Genomic DNA, 19988 nt, shown 5'->3' with positions numbered 1-19988 from the left:
CGCATGCGTCTAGAATTACTGATCTAAATGGAACGCGCATCATTATTATTTTAATATTTTAAAATAATAATGATGCAAAATTAATGTCCAAATAGAATTTGTAAAATTATAATTAACTAATGAAAAAAAAATTCAATCAATTTGAAAGTTAAAAAAAATATTGAAAATATCTAAGTACAAAGTAAATTTCAAAACTTAAAAAATTGATAATTCCACTATTAAATTGATTTTTATTAATAATTATTTGTAAAATGTTAATTACATTAATAATCAATACAATTTTTCTTATATCTGAACAACCATTATTTATGCAATATAAATTTAAAAACCTTTTTATTGTAATAACAAATAAGTAAAATTACTATTTGTTATACCAAAAATATTTAATAGTTAACATTATAAAATTACTTTAATTTAATAAAATATCAAATATCAAACATTTATTCAATTAAAAATTAATTCGTAAAATATTTATATTTAAGAAAAAAATGTGATTTGTAAAGTAAATCTAAATAAATAGTTTGAAAAAAAAAACATTATCATAATATCATTTTAAAACTACAAAATATTCTATGAAAATATTCTTTGAAAATTTTTGGAAAAAAATCATGGTATAACTTACAGAAAATCGAAAGGATTCTATAAATTAGATTTTACCTCAAAAAATTACGAAAATTTTCATTTACCAAAATTTTTTTGGAAAATTTTGAGGAAAACTCTACTTGACGCTTCTCAGAATAGTAACAGAAGTGAGCATACAAATTTTCAAATCAATCGGTATAAAAATATCATAATAAAATCAGTTTGAAAATTGTTACCGAGACCTAAAATGCGCAGGCAAGTGGTACATTTGACCCCGTTTTATGGCTCTCTGTACCAACCCAGCTGTCCGCCCTTTTGGATTTAGAGTTTTTAGGGGCTAAATAATGAGCCATGAAAATGGCGGCCACATTATCGATCGTTAATTTTTCTGAAAAAATTACAACTTCATCCCTGTATAGCCACCCCCTGTACCACGAGGGGCGTCCGCCTGTAAGGCAAAGTCTTAACCCAGTTACAATGAATATATTCCAATAGAGAAATGTCATATTACTGATCAGTTCAAAATTTCGGCTCTATCTCTTGGACTATAAGGAAGCGATAAGTGGTTTGACAGCATAATAACTGCTTGTGTAGTCTAGTTTTCACAGTGATTCTAGGCAACCTATTTGGGTGAGTTTTGACTTGTTCTTGAATGAATTCAGAATCCAGCAGCCCGCTGAAGTATTGGATTTTTATAATATAATTATTTGACAACCTTTTGTTGGCCAACCGCCTAGAGCGGAGTTGAGCCGAAATACATTGATTTCGTATGTTCCGTTTTAAATTCGTTCAATCTGTATATATATATATATATATATATATATATATATATATATATAGTAAACTCTTAAATATTGGGGAAATCTGCAAGAAATACTCTAATGTGTATCAATTGTTTCGCCGAACGTTTTCGCCAAAGAGAATTAATTTGGCTTCTTCAGGGCTGAAAGAGAATAAATTATAATTAGCTACCATATATTATCTATTAAAACATTATTGATCTTACCGTAACTTAGAATTGTAGAGTTAGAATATTAAAAAACTTTGCTAGTAACATAGTGGTGTTTTTTGTTACTATGTGCAAAAAAAGTTTTTTATAAGAATTGAAATGTATGGTAGCTTCGAACTTGACACGTAAAGGCTTACCCAAGGTTAATCGAAAAACCCAATGCAACTACATTTAAAAGGAGGTAATTCTTTGAAATGTCGGCAATAACTAAATTTTGATTTTAAATAGTTAAAAGTGAGGTTCTGTTTAAGCCAGAACGCAAGCGCTGACAACTTCATTATAATTGGTATGAATCTTTATGTCGTTAAGGTTCATTGGTAAAAAACGAATAAATTTAAATCCCAGTAAAGGGAAATATTATTTTGATTTTCTTTATTTAATTATATTATATTGTTCATGTATTATTGAATCTTATTGAGACGTATCTAAGAAAAGCAAGGGAATGTTATATATTTTTTGTTAATGAAAATTAATTATAAAGGTATGTTAGTTGTTAATGGATATATCAGTCAAATTAGTAATCTGTGATATAGTATTGTTCTTGGTATCTGATTTAAGTAACAGGTGGTATATATCGCTTAGATTCTTGATGTCACTCTTAACATTAATGGAGAAATCGTTAAGAAAAATATAAGACATTTCAATGAACTCTCTTTTAGATTTATTGTTCTCACGGTGGAGAATTGTGGTGTTGGTATAGTCCATGAGATGACCAGTGGAATGGACATGTTTGGCTAATGCACAACGGTCAGGGTGAAGTCGAGAATCACTTTTGTGTAGTGTAATACGTGATTTCAATAATTGAGATGTTTGACCGATGTAGGAATTGTTGCAAGAGAGACATGGAATGTTGTAGACAATATTACTAAGCCTATCTATGGGAGTCTTATCTTTTATCTTAGAATAAAGATTATTAATTGTTAGGGCTGATCTACAAGCTACATTAAGTTTAATGTTGTTATTATTATTGCCAAAGCTATTTTCAACACTTTTCAGAATCCTTGTTAACCCCGGAGTGATATCTCTGAAATATGGTAATGAAAAATATTTGTTTATAGGAGTATCAGAGACTGGGTTTCCACTTAAGACATCAGGATCAGCATTGTTAGTCGCGAAGGAAGGTGAAATATCTTCGTCATGGATAGTATTAAACAAAATCTTATTAACTAATGGTGTTGGATAAGCGTTTGAAATAAAAAGTTTCTGTAGGATTTGTAGGTTTTTTGTATGAAATGAAGGATCTGATAGTTTTGTTACTCTATTTTTCATCTGTTTGATTAAGTTGACTTTGGTAGAATTATTATGGTATGAGTTGTAGTTAAGGTATCTACCAGAATGGGTCGGTTTTTGATACCAATCTATTTTGATGTTGTTGGTTTCCCTGATCATCCTTATGTCGAGAAAGGGGACGGACCAATTACCATCTTCCCTCTCTATAGTGAACTGGATGTAGGGGTCATAACCATTAAAAGTGTCTAATAGTTCATCTACCTTGTCATTGGGTATAGCCAAAATGATATCATCAACATATTTTTTAATAAATGGAATATTAAAGGATAGTAAAGGAATGACTGAGTCTAATACATAATCCATAACGTAAGTTGCAATGATAGGAGAAATCTTAGCTCCCATAGGGGTACCGAAAGTTTGTTGATAGAATTTATCATTAAATGAGAAGTAAGTGTTATTAAAGAGAAATTCGACGATGCTGATGAATCTGTCGTAAGACATGGAACAACAACCTCTAATACGGTCCCAGTTGATCTCTATTGATGTCAAACATATTCCTAGATGAACATTGCTGAATAAGGATACAACGTCAAGGCTAACGAGGACATAATTTGATGGAAGTATGTAGCCATTATATTCATTTACCATCTCAAAAGAATCTTTAATGTAATATTGACTTTCATAATTATATGCATTATCCAACACCATTAGTTAATAAGATTTTGTTTAATACTATCCATGACGAAGATATTTCACCTTCCTTCGCGACTAACAATGCTGATCCTGATGTCTTAAGTGGGAACCCAGTCTCTGATACTCCTATAAACAAATATTTTTCATTACCATATTTCAGAGATATCACTCCGGGGTTAACAAGGATTCTGAAAAGTGTTGAAAATAGCTTTGGCAATAATAATAACAACATTAAACTTAATGTAGCTTGTAGATCAGCCCTAACAATTAATAATCTTTATTCTAAGATAAAAGATAAGACTCCCATAGATAGGCTTAGTAATATTGTCTACAACATTCCATGTCTCTCTTGCAACAATTCCTACATCGGTCAAACATCTCAATTATTGAAATCACGTATTACACTACACAACAGTGATTCTCGACTTCACCCTGACCGTTGTGCATTAGCCAAACATGTCCATTCCACTGGTCATCTCATGGACTATACCAACACCACAATTCTCCACCGTGAGAACAATAAATCTAAAAGAGAGTTCATTGAAATGTCTTATATTTTTCTTAACGATTTCTCCATTAATGTTAAGAGTGACATCAAGAATCTAAGCGATATATACCACCTGTTACTTAAATCAGATACCAAGAACAATACTATATCACAGATTACTAATTTGACTGATATATCCATTAACAACTAACATACCTTTATAATTAATTTTCATTAACAAAAAATATATAACATTCCCTTGCTTTTCTTAGATACGTCTCAATAAGATTCAATAATACATGAACAATATAATATAATTAAATAAAGAAAATCAAAATAATATTTCCCTTTACTGGGATTTAAATTTATTCGTTTTTTACCAATGAACCTTAACGACATAAAGATTCATACCAATTATAATGAAGTTGTCAGCGCTTGCGTTCTGGCTTAAACAGAACCTCACTTTTAACTATTTAAAATCAAAATTTAGTTATTGCCGACATTTCAAAGAATTACCTCCTTTTAAATGTAGTTGCATTGGGTTTTTCGATTAACCTTGGGTAAGCCTTTACGTGTCAAGTTCGAAGCTACCATACATTTCAATTCTTATAAAAAACTTTTTTTGCACATAGTAACAAAAAACACCACTATGTTACTAGCAAAGTTTTTTAATATTCTAACTCTACAATTCTAAGTTACGGTAAGATCAATAATGTTTTAATAGATAATATATGGTAGCTAATTATAATTTATTCTCTTTCAGCCCTGAAGAAGCCAAATTAATTCTCTTTGGCGAAAACGTTCGGCGAAACAATTGATACACATTAGAGTATTTCTTGCAGACTTCCCCAATATTTAAGAGTTTACTATTTAACTAATCTGCAAAGATTAAATTTCTTTTCTATATATATATATATATATATATATATATATATATATATATATATATATATATATATATATATAAAGAGTTTCATGATTTCCGATTTCGGTGTCCGAAAACACGGATTTCCAAGACAGAGTTGGTTAAAAAGCGATCCTGTTACAAGGGATTAGATAAGTGAAATAAGAGATATTGAGCGAACTTGTTAGTCATTGTTAATAAAGCGAGTTTGTACCGTTGAACAGTGATTCTAAAAATCCCACGGACTCCGATTTATACAATTTCAGGAAAAACGTAAAAATACATTTTTATTTCAGTTGGTTTTTAAGTATATTTTACTAAACAAATTAATACATAACTGGGAATTTAGAAAAAAATACCTCATTGGCTTCAACTATATCTGCACGGCAATAGTTTTGGAGACCACCTTTATCTATTGTTTAAAGATTTCTATTTGTAATCAGATGCCAATTGCAACCAACCAGACTATAGTGATTTAGCTGGGATGGGAACAATCGTCCCGACATGTATTATTACTAATCTTAGTTATGACCACAAATTTCCATATTTTGAGGGTAACACGAGGGTATAAATGCACGATGACGATAATCAGATCAAAGTGAACCAGTGGCAGTGGTTTTCATATTTTTTATTGTGATATCTTTTTTAAATGAAGTTTGAAATAAAAAAACCAACAGTTTTTCTTTATCTTATTTTTTTTGTTGCTTTTGGCTTAAAAAATTACTTGGCTTTTAATAATTTACTTACTAAAAATTATTTGCTATTAAATTAAACTTTCTCGCTCTTGTTCTCTGTTTCTAAATTGGTCGGATATCTGAAATCTAAGGAAATTCTCACTTTAATGTCGCCTGTATACCGTAATACAACAAAGAGCTAATGGTAGTCTTGCATGGCTATAATCTCATTTTTAGATCGTACATTTACGGTGTGCACTATACACAAGGGAAATTTCCAATAAAGTTTGTAAAATTAATTAAAGGTTGGGATATATTCAGCTTAAAATTATACTTATTTCCTAAAAAGAAAACAAGTATAAATCACGAAAACGAAATTAAGCTGTTTTATTGCCTGATATTAATTGTTAATCCGGCATTGTGTGAAAATCTTCCATTATTAACCTCCTTATGTTCTTTTATTACTTTTAAAAAAGACGTACAGACAGAACAAAGTCAATGAATTAATTTATCGTGTACGTTTATCTGCGGTGATACTCAAAGTCTGCTTAAAGATAGTAGAATAATTACTTCGACAGATGAGAGAAAATAAAATGGGAGAATAAGATGCTTTTAAGGAGACAAAACAAGCAAATAACAACATAAACACAATTAAAAACATTATTAACGAAAACTAGAGACAAGAGAAACGCTATATCTAAATTGCATATACTTAAGAGTATATCGGTTTTCGATACCATGTTTTTGTCTTTTTTTCGGAAATTAACATGTTAACTTAACATACAGAAATACCCAACTTAAATTAACAGCAATCTTCTCTGATATTCTTTTTTTTTGTAGTTCACCATTTTTAATAGTTCACCTATTTTTAACTAGAAATCTAAGAGAGTAATTCGAGAAGTACAACTAGTGTCCAGATCCATAACAGTCTACGTTTATTTATAAGAGTAAGGATTGAACATTTAAAAAAACCAAAATATAAATAAAAGACATACAAACAACTATAGGATATAATAAAATATAACCAATTCAAATGGTTAAAAAACGAAAAAACAAATGGAAATTTAAAAAAACGAATAGCAAAACATAAAAGGCTTTTAATAATGGAAAAACATATTCTACATACGCACTTCTAGATCATAATCATTCTTTTAATGAAGAATTTCAAATTCTACACATCCAAAATAACGGCCTTAAGCTATCTTTGTTAGAATCAATGGCAATTAACAAATTAAAAAACACATACATAATAGAATGACCAACTTAAGACAAACAGTTCTCCCCTCCTCAACCTTGTTCGTTAAAGACTAGAAAGTGTAAACAAATATCAAAAATAGATCACTTGAAAAGGGCACTCTACCGAAACAGCTGTAGTGATAGGATCTTATACTAAATTTTATAGAAGTTTTGAATACACAATTTACAGTATTTTATTGTTATATGAAATAAAGAGAATTTGGAATACATAAAACATAATTATTCTTCTTCTTCTTTTTAACTGGGTTTACAATTCGGGGTGAGTCTTCGCCACATCTACTATAGCCCTCTATCTTATGCGATCTTGTGCTTCCACTTCATATTGTTAATTGATAAAAATTATGATAAATTTAACGTTGCGTTATAACTAAAAATATATTATGTTGTCCGATTACTATGTGCGTAAATATGTATATGCCGCATACTTCAGTATGAAAAAAAATCTGACGTAAGTGATGTCAAACTGATCGATTGTTGCTCAGAATAAAATTATTTGGTGTTTTCGGTCCCTCGTATCTTAAACATAAATATTTTACTATGAATTAGGACCTCGCATCCTAAGTCTGTGGCCTTGCCTAAAGCGCAAAGAGATAATTTTGTTTTTATACACCGGGCGACATTTACATACCTTTCAGCTATTATAGCTAATATAATCGATAAAAAACACTTTAAAGCATTTGTCATAATCATACGCAGTTTAAAGGCAGTAATAACAGTTGGTAATAGCTACATTTAAATGTGCAATTACATCCATATATATTAACAATAATATTGTGATTTGTTTCGACATCTGGTTTAACAAAAATGTAACTATTTTCACATACAAGAAATTTTCATAATATTTACATAATATTGTATCAATTGAATAATGTTTCCTAACAATTATAGTATACCATGACCTTAAAATGCAATAATGAATTGGGCTCTCCTTACCAGAAGCAGTCCTATACTCTGCAATGCATGCTTCGAATAAATGCAATCTGCCCATCATATACCATACATGTTCAATGAGAGAACGGTCTGGTAATCTTGCTGATATTGTAAACCTGTCTTGCTGAAACAGTAAGGTTAGCTTGACGATAAAACATTAAACTAGCAGCTAGAAATTGTTGAGAAAGTCATTTCTACTAATCATTTAATGCACTACGTGAACCTAGTCCATCACCAAAAAATTATTATGATATACAAACATTTACTTATAAATATTTAGATAATATTTACTATATTAACTGCATTTTTAATGTACCTTTGTAATCTCATAATATCTCCAAAGTAATTTAATTTATATTTTAACAAGCACTTTACGTTTTTTTCCATCCTGTGGAGGACTTCAGAATTTGTCCCTCGATATACCAATGATATTCGCAGTATTCTTGTTTAGAACCACACTTCGAATGTATCTCACATCGTCATAGATGCATCCAACAGAGCTTAAGCTTCCAGTTTGTAAAAAAAACTGAAAAGATGTAGTTAACATATCGAGTTGACAATTAAGTAGCCCACATTTTGTTGTTAGTCAGAGTATCGACTTATAAAAATTGAGTTTATCTGTCTTGGAAATCGGTGTTTTCGGACACCGAAATCGGAAATCATGAAACTCTTTATATATATATATATATATATATATATATATATATATATATATATATATATATATATATATATATATATATATATTTCTAAAGTATTCAACTAGTGAATTCAGAGGTTTAATCGGTCATTCAGGTTGGCAAATAAAGAAAGAAGTCAACTACTCCATAAGTTTATCGAAGACGTTTCGCTTTATATTTCTAAAGCTTCATCAGTTCTCTAAAATATAACAGATGACATAGAGTTTATAAGAAACACAGATGTTTATAGTTCATAACTTACAACTCAATATGTTATATCGTGGTATTATATCTACTGTAACATTTACTCATTATTTAAAACTAACTTAACAAAAAAAAACAAAACAAAAAAAACACAAACTCTGCAGAAAATACTGTTCATATTCGTAGATTTAAAAATTTTTAAACGAACATTTTGCTTCATTTAGATGGTTTTCCACTGAAGGCAAACAAAGCTCTGATTTATTGCAATGTATGCAAACAACGTGACGCGATACCGAAAATTTTTTAAGGGCCAAATGTCACCAAATTCCAAGGTTTGAGACAATTATGAACTTCTATAGGGGTCATTGCATTATTAGTTGGACGGGTGGATTTGTATGGCGGAAATATTTGATATATTATTTTTAATTTATGTTTTAATGAAACTTGGAAATAGGGGATGGTTGTGTTATTATTTCAAATGGGAAATAAGCCAAATTTTAACTGAAGAATAGGTGTTATTTATTTCGTAAGATGAGAGAGTGGTAAACCTGACTCAAATTATCGATGTCGGTTCTTTTGTGAACCACAAATATCTGTATGTGTAACAACATGAACTATAAAAATCTGTATTTCTTATAAACTCTATGTCATCTGTTATATTTTAGAGAACTGATGAAGTTTTAGAAATATAAAGCGAAACGTCTTCGATAAACTTATGAAGTAGTTGACTTCTTCTTTTATTTGCCAACCTGAATGACCGATTAAACCTCTGAATTCACTAGTTGAATACTTTAGAAATATAAATTGACGGTCGTAGTCTTTACAATATATATATATATATATATATATATATATATATATATATATATATATATATATATATATATATAGATATATATATATATATATATATATATATTTATATATATATATATATATATATATATATATATATATATATAAAGGCTTTCGATTTTATATATCTCAAAGCAGTATTAGAAGCTTTGACGAACCAAAGCATTGACAAACCGTACCTAGAGACTTCAGCAAATATACACATACAAGCAAAAGCTAACTTAAAAATTTATGAAAATATTCCAGAATTTATCACTACCAGAGTTGTCTGATAAGGAAACGCAATATACTGCAACTCTGGAAAATACATTCAGCAAAATGAACTAGTTAAACAAAGGCCTCTCCACCGATGGAGAATACCTCAGCCATCTAAGATTTACATTCTACATCGGTCTGATCACTATTAATCCTGCAAAACTACAAGCATTTATAAGCGACCTAAATGTAGCTAGCAATAAAATTGGAATAAAAATAACCTTGACAAAAACAAAAACCATGTATAAAGAGCTAGTGGATGCCCAAGATGTAATAATAAACATAGACTTAAGACAGTAGACACGTATGTATACCTACGACAATTATTATATAGGCCTGGCCCCTACTCTCAAAAATCAACAGAAAAATGAAACTGGCTTGGGCATCCTTTGGTAAAAATGCAGTTATATTTGAATCCAGGATGCCACTTCGCTTTAAGAAAAAAGCATATATATATATATATATATATATATATATATATATATATATATATATAATGTTCGGATAAATTTCCGCGGTCAGACGAATGAAAATTACTAACGAATTTTTAGTTACTAGACGAAGAACCGCGTTGAGATTTGAAAACTCGACGTTTCGGCACCCATTTTGAAGCCAATATCAGGAGTGATACAGTTTCGTTCAAGTTCGGATTCTCAATCTGCTTACTCCCCTCACTCGTGACGTACCAGTATCGTGTTCTGTATAAATACAAGAACCTTCAAACAGCACTGAAGTCTCAATGTGCCTACTCCTCAGTGTCGAATGACAACGGACGTTGAGAAGAACCGCGTTGAGGATTTAATACTCGACAGTTCACTATTTTGCACTAGAAAGACTTTTACACTAGTTTCCAAATTATTTATGACATGCTATTATAAAACTCTTTCTCTAAATTTTAAACGTCAGTCAATTTCTTAAAAATAACAAATTGCCTTTTGAATTATATTTAATAAACATTTTTTTGTTTGAAAAAATAATAACTATAAAAAGTTATAGTAAAGTAAATAAAATAATTTTTGTACTTGAATTACCTATTGTTGAGATCAATGACTAATATCACCTTAATTCCTTTCCAACTAGATAACAAACTCATTTTAGAACCATTATTCCAAAATTCTTTCTGTTCCTGTTTTCCAATCAGTACCAATATGCACTTGTATACGTCCAATGTTAAAAATTGTTAGAAGAAGAATATTTATGCCACGATGCCCTTTCAATTGAAGTAACACAACAGCCCCTTGCGAAGGTCACCTCATACAGTACTCAAAATTTATAAATAAATTTTAACCAGTGACAACAGAAATCAATAATATAAAAATTCAAAAACTAGAAAACAATAAGTGGATTGCAATAACGGTAAATAAAGTAATTAGTTTTAAAAAATGTGAAAAATTCGAACAATATTCCGTTAAACGGTAGTTACTTAATCGAACTAAATAATGCGTGCGAAATATTTATATATATATATATATATATATACATATATACATATATATATATATATACGTATATACATATATATATATATATATATATATATATATATATATATATATATATATATTATGCCGTAGTTATTACATATCTCATTCATACTTTCAACTAGATGTTGTAGATCTTCCGCTGTTCTTGACATCACAGTATCGTCAGCATATCGAATGTTATTGATAACTTCTCCATTGACAATCATCCCTTCGTTTGCACATGAGAGAGCTTCTTGGTATAGTTGGTAAGCACCTAGCTGCACACCGAGAAATATTTTATTTATTTGTTAATACGACTATAGAAACGCTTGAAAACAAGCACGGCACACCAAGCAGATGTTCTTATGTTTAACTCTTATTGGTAACCAAATCTTGCTCCATTCTGTTGATGTCTTTGCTACATATTTTTCTTTATTTCGTAGGAAAAAAGCGGTTTCTTTGATATTCCTTTTTTTTGTTACATATTTCTTTCACGACTATTGATGTGTCTTCCATGGTACTTTGTGCATTATCCCAGGCATGATTGCATATGAGACCTGTCAAAATTTTGTTTTTTGACAGAGCTGCATTATTCCTGCTCACTTATCCTAATGTTTAGTGGACTTAAAGTCTCTAAGATAAAAGTTGTTGCATTCTCGAGGTATTTTATAAACGCAGGTCTTTGATCTCTTCTATATGTTATTGGATTTGATGATAGTGTTGTTTGCTTTCGAAGTTGTGATGTTTTATTTATTGCATATTATTTTAGTTTTTATTGCTGCATGTGCCCTTTAAATCTTCTCTCGTGAGCAGTTCTAAATCGTTTTTGATGTTTTTTGTTTTCTTTATTCTATCTTGTGAAATTATTTTTTCATAAATAACAATGGATAATTATTTTTTATTAAAATCGTTGTTAAATATTTTTTTCTATCTGTGTGTGTATTTTTGTTGGGACAGGTGTTTTAGGCTCTACCATATAATGATTTGATGATTCCCCTTTTAGTATTTAGTAGTTTCAATGTTCATATATGTGTTGGTTCTCTTTAGACTTTGGTTATATATTCTATATCCTCCTTTGTGATTAACGTATCCAGAAATCGTAGGGATTTGATTAATTTATTTTAACAGTTTACAGTTTTGTATAGTTAATCGGAAGATCAAAACTAATTTAAAATATAATTTCTATTAGAATCAATTCTGATTTAATTTAATTCAAATATCTATGTAAAACATGCCACAAAACAATAGTTTCACAACCATTTACTTTTTTATTTCTATGTTTATTTTTTGTTTATTCAGAAAATGCTATCTTTTTGTAATAATAACCACCAGTTAATGAAGTCTGTTATATTTTCTGTTGTCATTTCTTGTACTGTGCTTTTCCTGGTGCACTGCTCTCAGTAGTTCGGCCGCAGTTGTTTGTTTTGTCATTTTGTTGAGATGGCGAACGTGATCTTTAGTTTAACTTCCTTATAAGTGCAACAGGTGTCAACCTAAGGTCTACCACGCTTGTATACAAACTTATTTGTAAAATCATTATAGTAAGCCTAATATGATAAAGTTTTAAATTGGGGATATTTTTCTTCAAATAACATCCACATTGGTTTAGTTGTGAAATGAGGACATAAGTAATACACATTCTGCTAGTTATTGCCAAATTATTGTAATGAGTGTCGGATCATTTATTAACAACATCAGCTCAACGCATAACGTCAATGCATATACTTCTTATTTTTTCTCTTCCTACTCTATTCTTATGACTCTTATCCGCTCTATTATTATGGCTTGTTTTAAGATCTTAATAATTCTTAGATTTTGTTCATCTGAGCTCTCGTAATGTACTTTTCTTATTAGGTTAAATCTTTTATGTACCTATAATTTTTTTAAACATTATTCTGGTTCGTTCTTTACATTGCTATTGACTACCGCTTATATTCCTTAAAATTTTAAGAAGTATTTAATAATTTTTTCTTATTAAAGAGGCAGATTCGTTCCAAATCAATTTACTTCGTTCAAATAGTATACATATTACTCAACAGATCTAAAAGTAATTTCGTCTGGCCTATATAATTCGAAATCTCCTAAAAGCTGCACGAGAAAAGCTTTGAGATAGCGACCAATTTCATCTATTTTCAAAAGTTATCGGATTGAAGTCGGGTAACCCATTTATCTGCTATTTTGTAGATACACGAAAATGTCTAAAAATAAGGTGGGCTGGAAAATGGCTGAACATATTTTCCTGAAATATAAAGAATGTATTTTGCTAAGGCAGACAGTATTAAAGATTACTTGGATAAATGTACACAGTGCGGCAATAGTGCATTATTATAGAGTATATTAAAAAGTTATTCACAAAAATTATAGTAAACTTTATGTTCTAATAATCATTATAATTTCTGCGTCCTGGATAACCTATAAAAAATGTAAGGAATCGGTTTTGAAGGAAATATTCTCCTTAAAATAGTTGTTCAAAGTATACATCCAAATATAAATACAGCATTGCAGTCGGTTTCGAATGATCGACTCTTAATATCTTACACATATTAAGATGCATATGTTAATATCTGTCATCAATACTCTGAAATATTCTATTTTACACATAGAATCTTCCATGTTCTGTATATAGAATATAATATAAAAGATTCCATATTTTTGTGCAATTAGGAATATCTAATACACAACGTTTTTCGCATAATCCAATACAGGCAGTAACGCTAGAATACATGACCTTCCCGTCTCATCCGGTCAGCTTTTATGTCTGACGATATGTTCAGTACCATACAGAGTCACCAATTTAGCTTTGTAGTGCCTTCTTCACTCTCTTGTCAATGAATCCCTTTGAGGGCCAAATATAGTTCTGTGAACATTATTTTCAGATACCAGCAGCTTATTTAATTCCCGCTGATTTAAAGTCCATATTTCACTTTCATATGTAACAAATGGGCGAATAATTTTCAATAACAGTCTTAATTTCGATTTTCTTTTGAGCAGCTTAGATTTTAATATTGATGATAGGGAGTATAATGCCCCATTCCTCACAACTATTCTTACTGAGACCTCTTTTTCTATGTGGTTGTCACCTGTGATTTCCCCATCCAGATATTTAAACTCTTTTACTACTTCGAAGTTGTGGTCAATAATAGTTATGTTCGGCTTAATTCTTGGCTACTAGCTTGTATTTCGTGTTCTCATCATTTATTCGAAGATCCAGACTACCTGTTTCCTCATCGAGTTATAAAAACACCACCCTCACGTCTCTTGCTAAATGAACGACTGCATCTGGATCAATAGCAAAGGCCAACAATAGTTTTGATTGTTGCTTCGCAAATCCCCCTGTCAGTTTAGACGATATTTTACATACTGCATATTCTAACGGCAAATTAAATAGCGACGGTGATAAGGGGTCTCCTTGTTTAAGTCCTGATATTATACTAAATGGCATCGATATTCTGTTTTCTATCTTTTGTTGGGCATATGACTCTGTGACGCACATTTGAATTAGCTTGACTAATTTTCTTAGTATTACCATTTCCAGCTCTGTTGGAACTTATCTGTTTCTTTTTATTGAATCATTTTTTGATAATTCGAAATCAGCTTTTGATTTTCCAGTTCCACTCCAGTACATTTCCAATAGTATTTTTTTTTCAATTTTTACTATTTCACGTTTCTTTTTTACTCTTCATTTTCCAACCCATTGATATGGTTCAAATACGATTTAATTAAATAATATATTCACTTCTCTGGCTTTCAGGGTTTTGGTATTTGTTGCTTGCACCTGTGTCAAAGTAAGTTTGCTCTTTTCGATGATTTTCCTACATTTCTTTCTGTAAATATTTTATAATTGCTCCCAGATGCTTAATCAGGTTTATTGAGTATGTTATTCCTGCTTACTTTCAAATATTGTATAATTTGTTTTATACTGAAAATATTGTTTATGATAAACCTTTCCTTCACTTCTAAACTCTATTCTTTATATTATTGTATGTGTTTTCGCGTCATATACCTTTGATCATCATATTCTAGTGTCACCACTAACTGATCATCTGCATAACACAGCGTTATTCCATCACTATTTTTTGCTGTATGTTTTAAATTACTTTAATTATCTTAATATTTATATTAGTTTCGGCAAGTGCTTTTCATAGCTTCTGGTGCGATAGAATCTGCTAATTGTTCTAGTAAACAAGATATCGTGATAGTTATCACAGTCACTTCTGTCGCTTTTCTATGGATTGTGAAAATTATACATAGTGTCCACTCTGAAGATACTTCGGTTCTGCTAATGCAGATCTTAAATGATATTACAACAACTGAGTATGAAACTTTATTCCTGCTGATAATTATTTATTTACGTAAAAGAGGCTTTCTTTTATAATATATGTCAATTTCTCGTCTATTAATAAACCTACACTACAGCAAGCTATTTCGTTTTGATCTACTCCATTGTACGTCGTAGTGTAACCATACAAATTGTTTGTTCCGCGAAGTTTATTTTTTTCTCTTGTGACAGATGTCTATCAAATGATTATTTAATTCGTCGTTTATTTCTTTGTCTCTAATTACCAATCACCGCTACCAATGTGTGTTATTAATAAACACTTTTTTACGTAAAATCATAAAACATAGGCCACTTCACAATATCGATTGTTTCTCCTCTCTCAATTAATACTTTTCTTCGTTTTGATCTTTTCGCTTCCATTTATTTTACTTCAGATTTACTTATTGTTTTAACTAAACTTTTTCCTATTTTTATTTCGTTAACTTTGATAACTTTGTTAACTTTTAAAGCGAAGCTTCAATACTAGCGTTGTATTACTTTTTTCTCTATAGTAAAATACTGAGGAAAACGTCACTGAACTAGCGCCACAAGAATGCGTCACGGGTACCACCACCAAATAGCAGTTTTTCACATCGATTCATTACTCTTGATCAATTCATTTCTGGTCATCACATATTTATTCTAAACAGGTTTAATTTAAAAACTGCATGAAAAATAACTAACGAAATGCAGACATTAAATAAGAAGTAAAAAAATAAAGGAATATCCGTCAATAAAAGATTCGATTCATAACTATTGTCAAAACTTAAAAGTTGTACATGTCAATCTAATTAATAACATTATTAAATCATCTGTTTGAACGTATCTTCTTCTTTTCATGACGATGTCTCCTTTCGAAGGTTGGCGATCCAAATTGTAGTTTTGGAAACTACTGCGCGAAAGATTTCTGCGAATGAGCGGTCGAACCATCTCCTCAGAGTTTTCAGCCAAGAGTTCTGGCGTCTTCCTACTGATCTTTTGTCCTCTTCTTTTCCTTCCAGTATAACTTGAAGTAATTCGTATCTTTCGCCTCTCAACACATGACCCAAGTATTGCATTAGTAATTCTTTTTGTTTACACGTGCGACGAAGTACCTCAACCTTAGTAACTCTTTGTACCCATGGAATTCTCAGTATTCGTCTGTATATATACATCTCAAAGGAATCTATTCTTTTTTCTATTTCAGAGTCCATTGTCCAACTTTCACAGCCATACAGTAAGACAGAAACAACGTAACATCTGATCATTCGTATTCTAAGCTGCAGACTAAGGTCTGAGGTCTGATCTGAGAAAAAAAAACGTATGGTTTGATAATATGTAAGCAGGTGGCGTTAGGAGTAAACATGATAATTTATTGAATGATTTTAATATAATATAAATTTAAAATAGAATAATTCGCGGGAGAACTAAATCCTATTATAGAACCTGAACCAGTAAAAGGGCTAAGAGAGTTCTGCGTATTTTCCCATGTTAAATCCCATAATAAATCGCTAAGGTCCATTCTGGTCATTTTTGGCTCATTTTATGGTGGGGGTAAAACGGCTCGACCGATCGTGACGTGCAAGTGCAAAGGGTAGGGGGTAACGAATACGTTAAAGCAAAAAACAAAGATGGCGGCGTATTGCCAAAAGGACACTAAGCTTGTAACGTCTAAACGGCTTAACGTACAACAACGTGTAAGGTATCCATGGAAAGGGGAGGTGGTAGCGAATGTAAGGACAAAAAACAAACGAAAAGACAATGCCAAAACGGCACTGTATCGTATCTACATCGTTATTCGTCAGATTACTATGCGTAACACGTTAAACGAAAGAGGAGGGGATATCGAATATGACAACACAATAAACAGACGGAAGACATTGCAAAAATGGCACTATATCGTTTCTCTGTTGTTATTAGTCAGATTTTAACGTATGAGACGTCAAATGAAAGAGGATGGGATATCGAATATGACAACAGTAAAATCAAACATGGCAACATTGCCAAAACGGCACTATATAATATCTTCGTTGTTATTGGTTCAATTACTACGTATGAAGCGGTAAATGAAATAGGATGGGCTAATGAATATGTTATCACAAAAAACAAACGCAAAGCCATCGCCAAAACGACAACCTCGCTATATTAATATACTTAAAACGTAGTTTCAATGCTTAAACATCAGCTAACAGATATCTAACGCGATCTAACATATATCATACGTCTGATATGCATCTGTTATAGGATCCTGGACACACATATAAAAAGCATGGAAAACGGAAAGTCTACCTTGGACAGTGGAGTCCTGTGGTGGACATTTGAGTCAACCTTGGACGAAAATTTAATTCAAATTAAATGGGTCAATTCTCTGTTACACATGATACAGTCTAGATTGGACTGAACTATTCTAAATAAAATTGCAATGATTACCACATTCAAAAAGTGTTTTTTTTTGTTATGAAATAAAATACCAAAATGTTACGTATTTTTTATTAAAAATTATAGGATTCTTGACACACATATAAAAAGCATGTAAAACGGAAAGTCTACCTTGGACAGTGGAGTCCTGTGGTGGACATTTGAGTCAACCTTGGACGAAAATTCAATACAAATTAAATGGGTCAATTCTCTGTTAGACATGATACAGTCTAGATTGGACTGAGCTATTAGGTTAGGTCGGGTCGCTTTGCGGCACCACCTAACCTAATAAATTAACCATCACTCAACCATCGCTAACTTTACTCAAGAGACGAAAAGACTCTTTACTCCCATGTACACCGCTTTTTATCGCTTTACGCACTTGTTGATCCCATATAAAGACATTTAAAATCATTGATAAATAGACTTTTTTTTTTAAATGTTAAAAAAGCGATGTAAAACGATGAAAAGTGATCGCTTTTCATCGCTTTTTCATCGCTTTTTTATCACTTTTTTAAAAGCTATAAAAAGCAATCGAAAAGCGATCGTTTTTCACCGCTTTTCGAAATAATCAATTAGGGTGGGTGAAGCTGTACTCGTAGATAAATTTAACGACTTCTAAGGACTCTTTTAGTCTAGTGAGACAGTTTCGATAGTTCAGTTCTTAGTTCTTAAGCATTCAGTTAAAATATGTCTATTTTGTCAAAAAGCGACTATCTGGCTGTTTTGAGTGTTAACGACATTAATGCTCTTTCGCCAGAGGATATGGCAAAGGATTACGAAGAGTCACCAAGAGAATGGTATCATTTAATCTTAAATGAGACTAACTTTTCTCTTCTAGTATGTGCTCCTAATGTAAAATGGTATTCTACTTGCCGATGTCATTTAGTAACAGACGACGGAAGTACTGCATACGAACACCTCCATGCATTAATTCACTTTACAGGTAGATCCACAATGTTGACTTACAAGAAGAAAATACAACGTCCAGGAAAAAGACTACATCCAAAAACTACCTTTAGAAAAATTATTTGTTTGGACCACTGTGTTGGTGTTTTGAGATACATTTCCTGTGCTGATGGTCAAAAACCCCTTCGTCGAGATGGAGATGGACTTTTGGGTTAACCTCACTCCCATTACGAGAGAAGAGTATTTAAATCAGAATGGTTGCATTCGAGAGGAAAGTTCTGTGCAGGTATACGTAATGAAATTTATGGGCTGCGTCGAGAGTGCGGGGTCAAAGGTCAAAGTGGAGTGAACCGAGTACCTTTTTGCTTGAACCCCTTACTTCCGATCTTAATTGGAGTAGTATAGCTCTGGTATCTTCATATATTAGTATGCCATACTTTCAGTGTCAGAAAAAAGGAATATTGGCTGAACAAAATAAATTGGCCAAACAAACAATCAAAAGAAAACTACAAGAAAAAAAAACGAACATTCATTTATATACATACCATCAGTCTTTTTTCTTGAAAGACTGATGGTATGTACATAAATGAATATAGAAGAAGACATAAAATCTATAAAAAACAAACAAAAAAAAAAACGAACATTAATTTATATACATACCGTCAGTCTTTTTTCTTGAAATGGTATGTACATAAATGAATACAGAAGAAGACATAAAATCTATTTTGTAGTTTATTTTAATGCATTATAGGAATGTTGCAGATATACAACCCAAGGTTATTCGGGTACACGTAAACGTAAAATCGCCAATTAGTATAAATGCCCTTGTAGATAGTACAAACTCATCACTGCCATAAAAGCAGGGATTTTAAAATGGACCCTGGGGGATTTGTTAGTTTGATAATTCGAAAGAATAATATAAGTCCGAATGCAAATAAAATAACGAAGATGAGGACTATTTCAGATATAACCGGAAATAGCACAGGCTTACCAATACTTTCATTATTTAAAATTATTTTCATTAAAAAGGTTAGTATTAAAAGCCTATGCAGATCAATGTTTAGATTTCAAATTTGTTTAGATTGGCAGATACGTCGTATAGGCCACTCACCAGCAGACACCCGATTTAAATAAATCAGTT

The sequence above is a fragment of the Diabrotica undecimpunctata genome, chromosome 6 (assembly GCF_040954645.1).
Source record: "Diabrotica undecimpunctata isolate CICGRU chromosome 6, icDiaUnde3, whole genome shotgun sequence".
Classification (NCBI taxonomy): Eukaryota; Metazoa; Arthropoda; class Insecta; order Coleoptera; family Chrysomelidae; genus Diabrotica; species Diabrotica undecimpunctata.
This window is presented reverse-complemented; position numbering follows the sequence as displayed.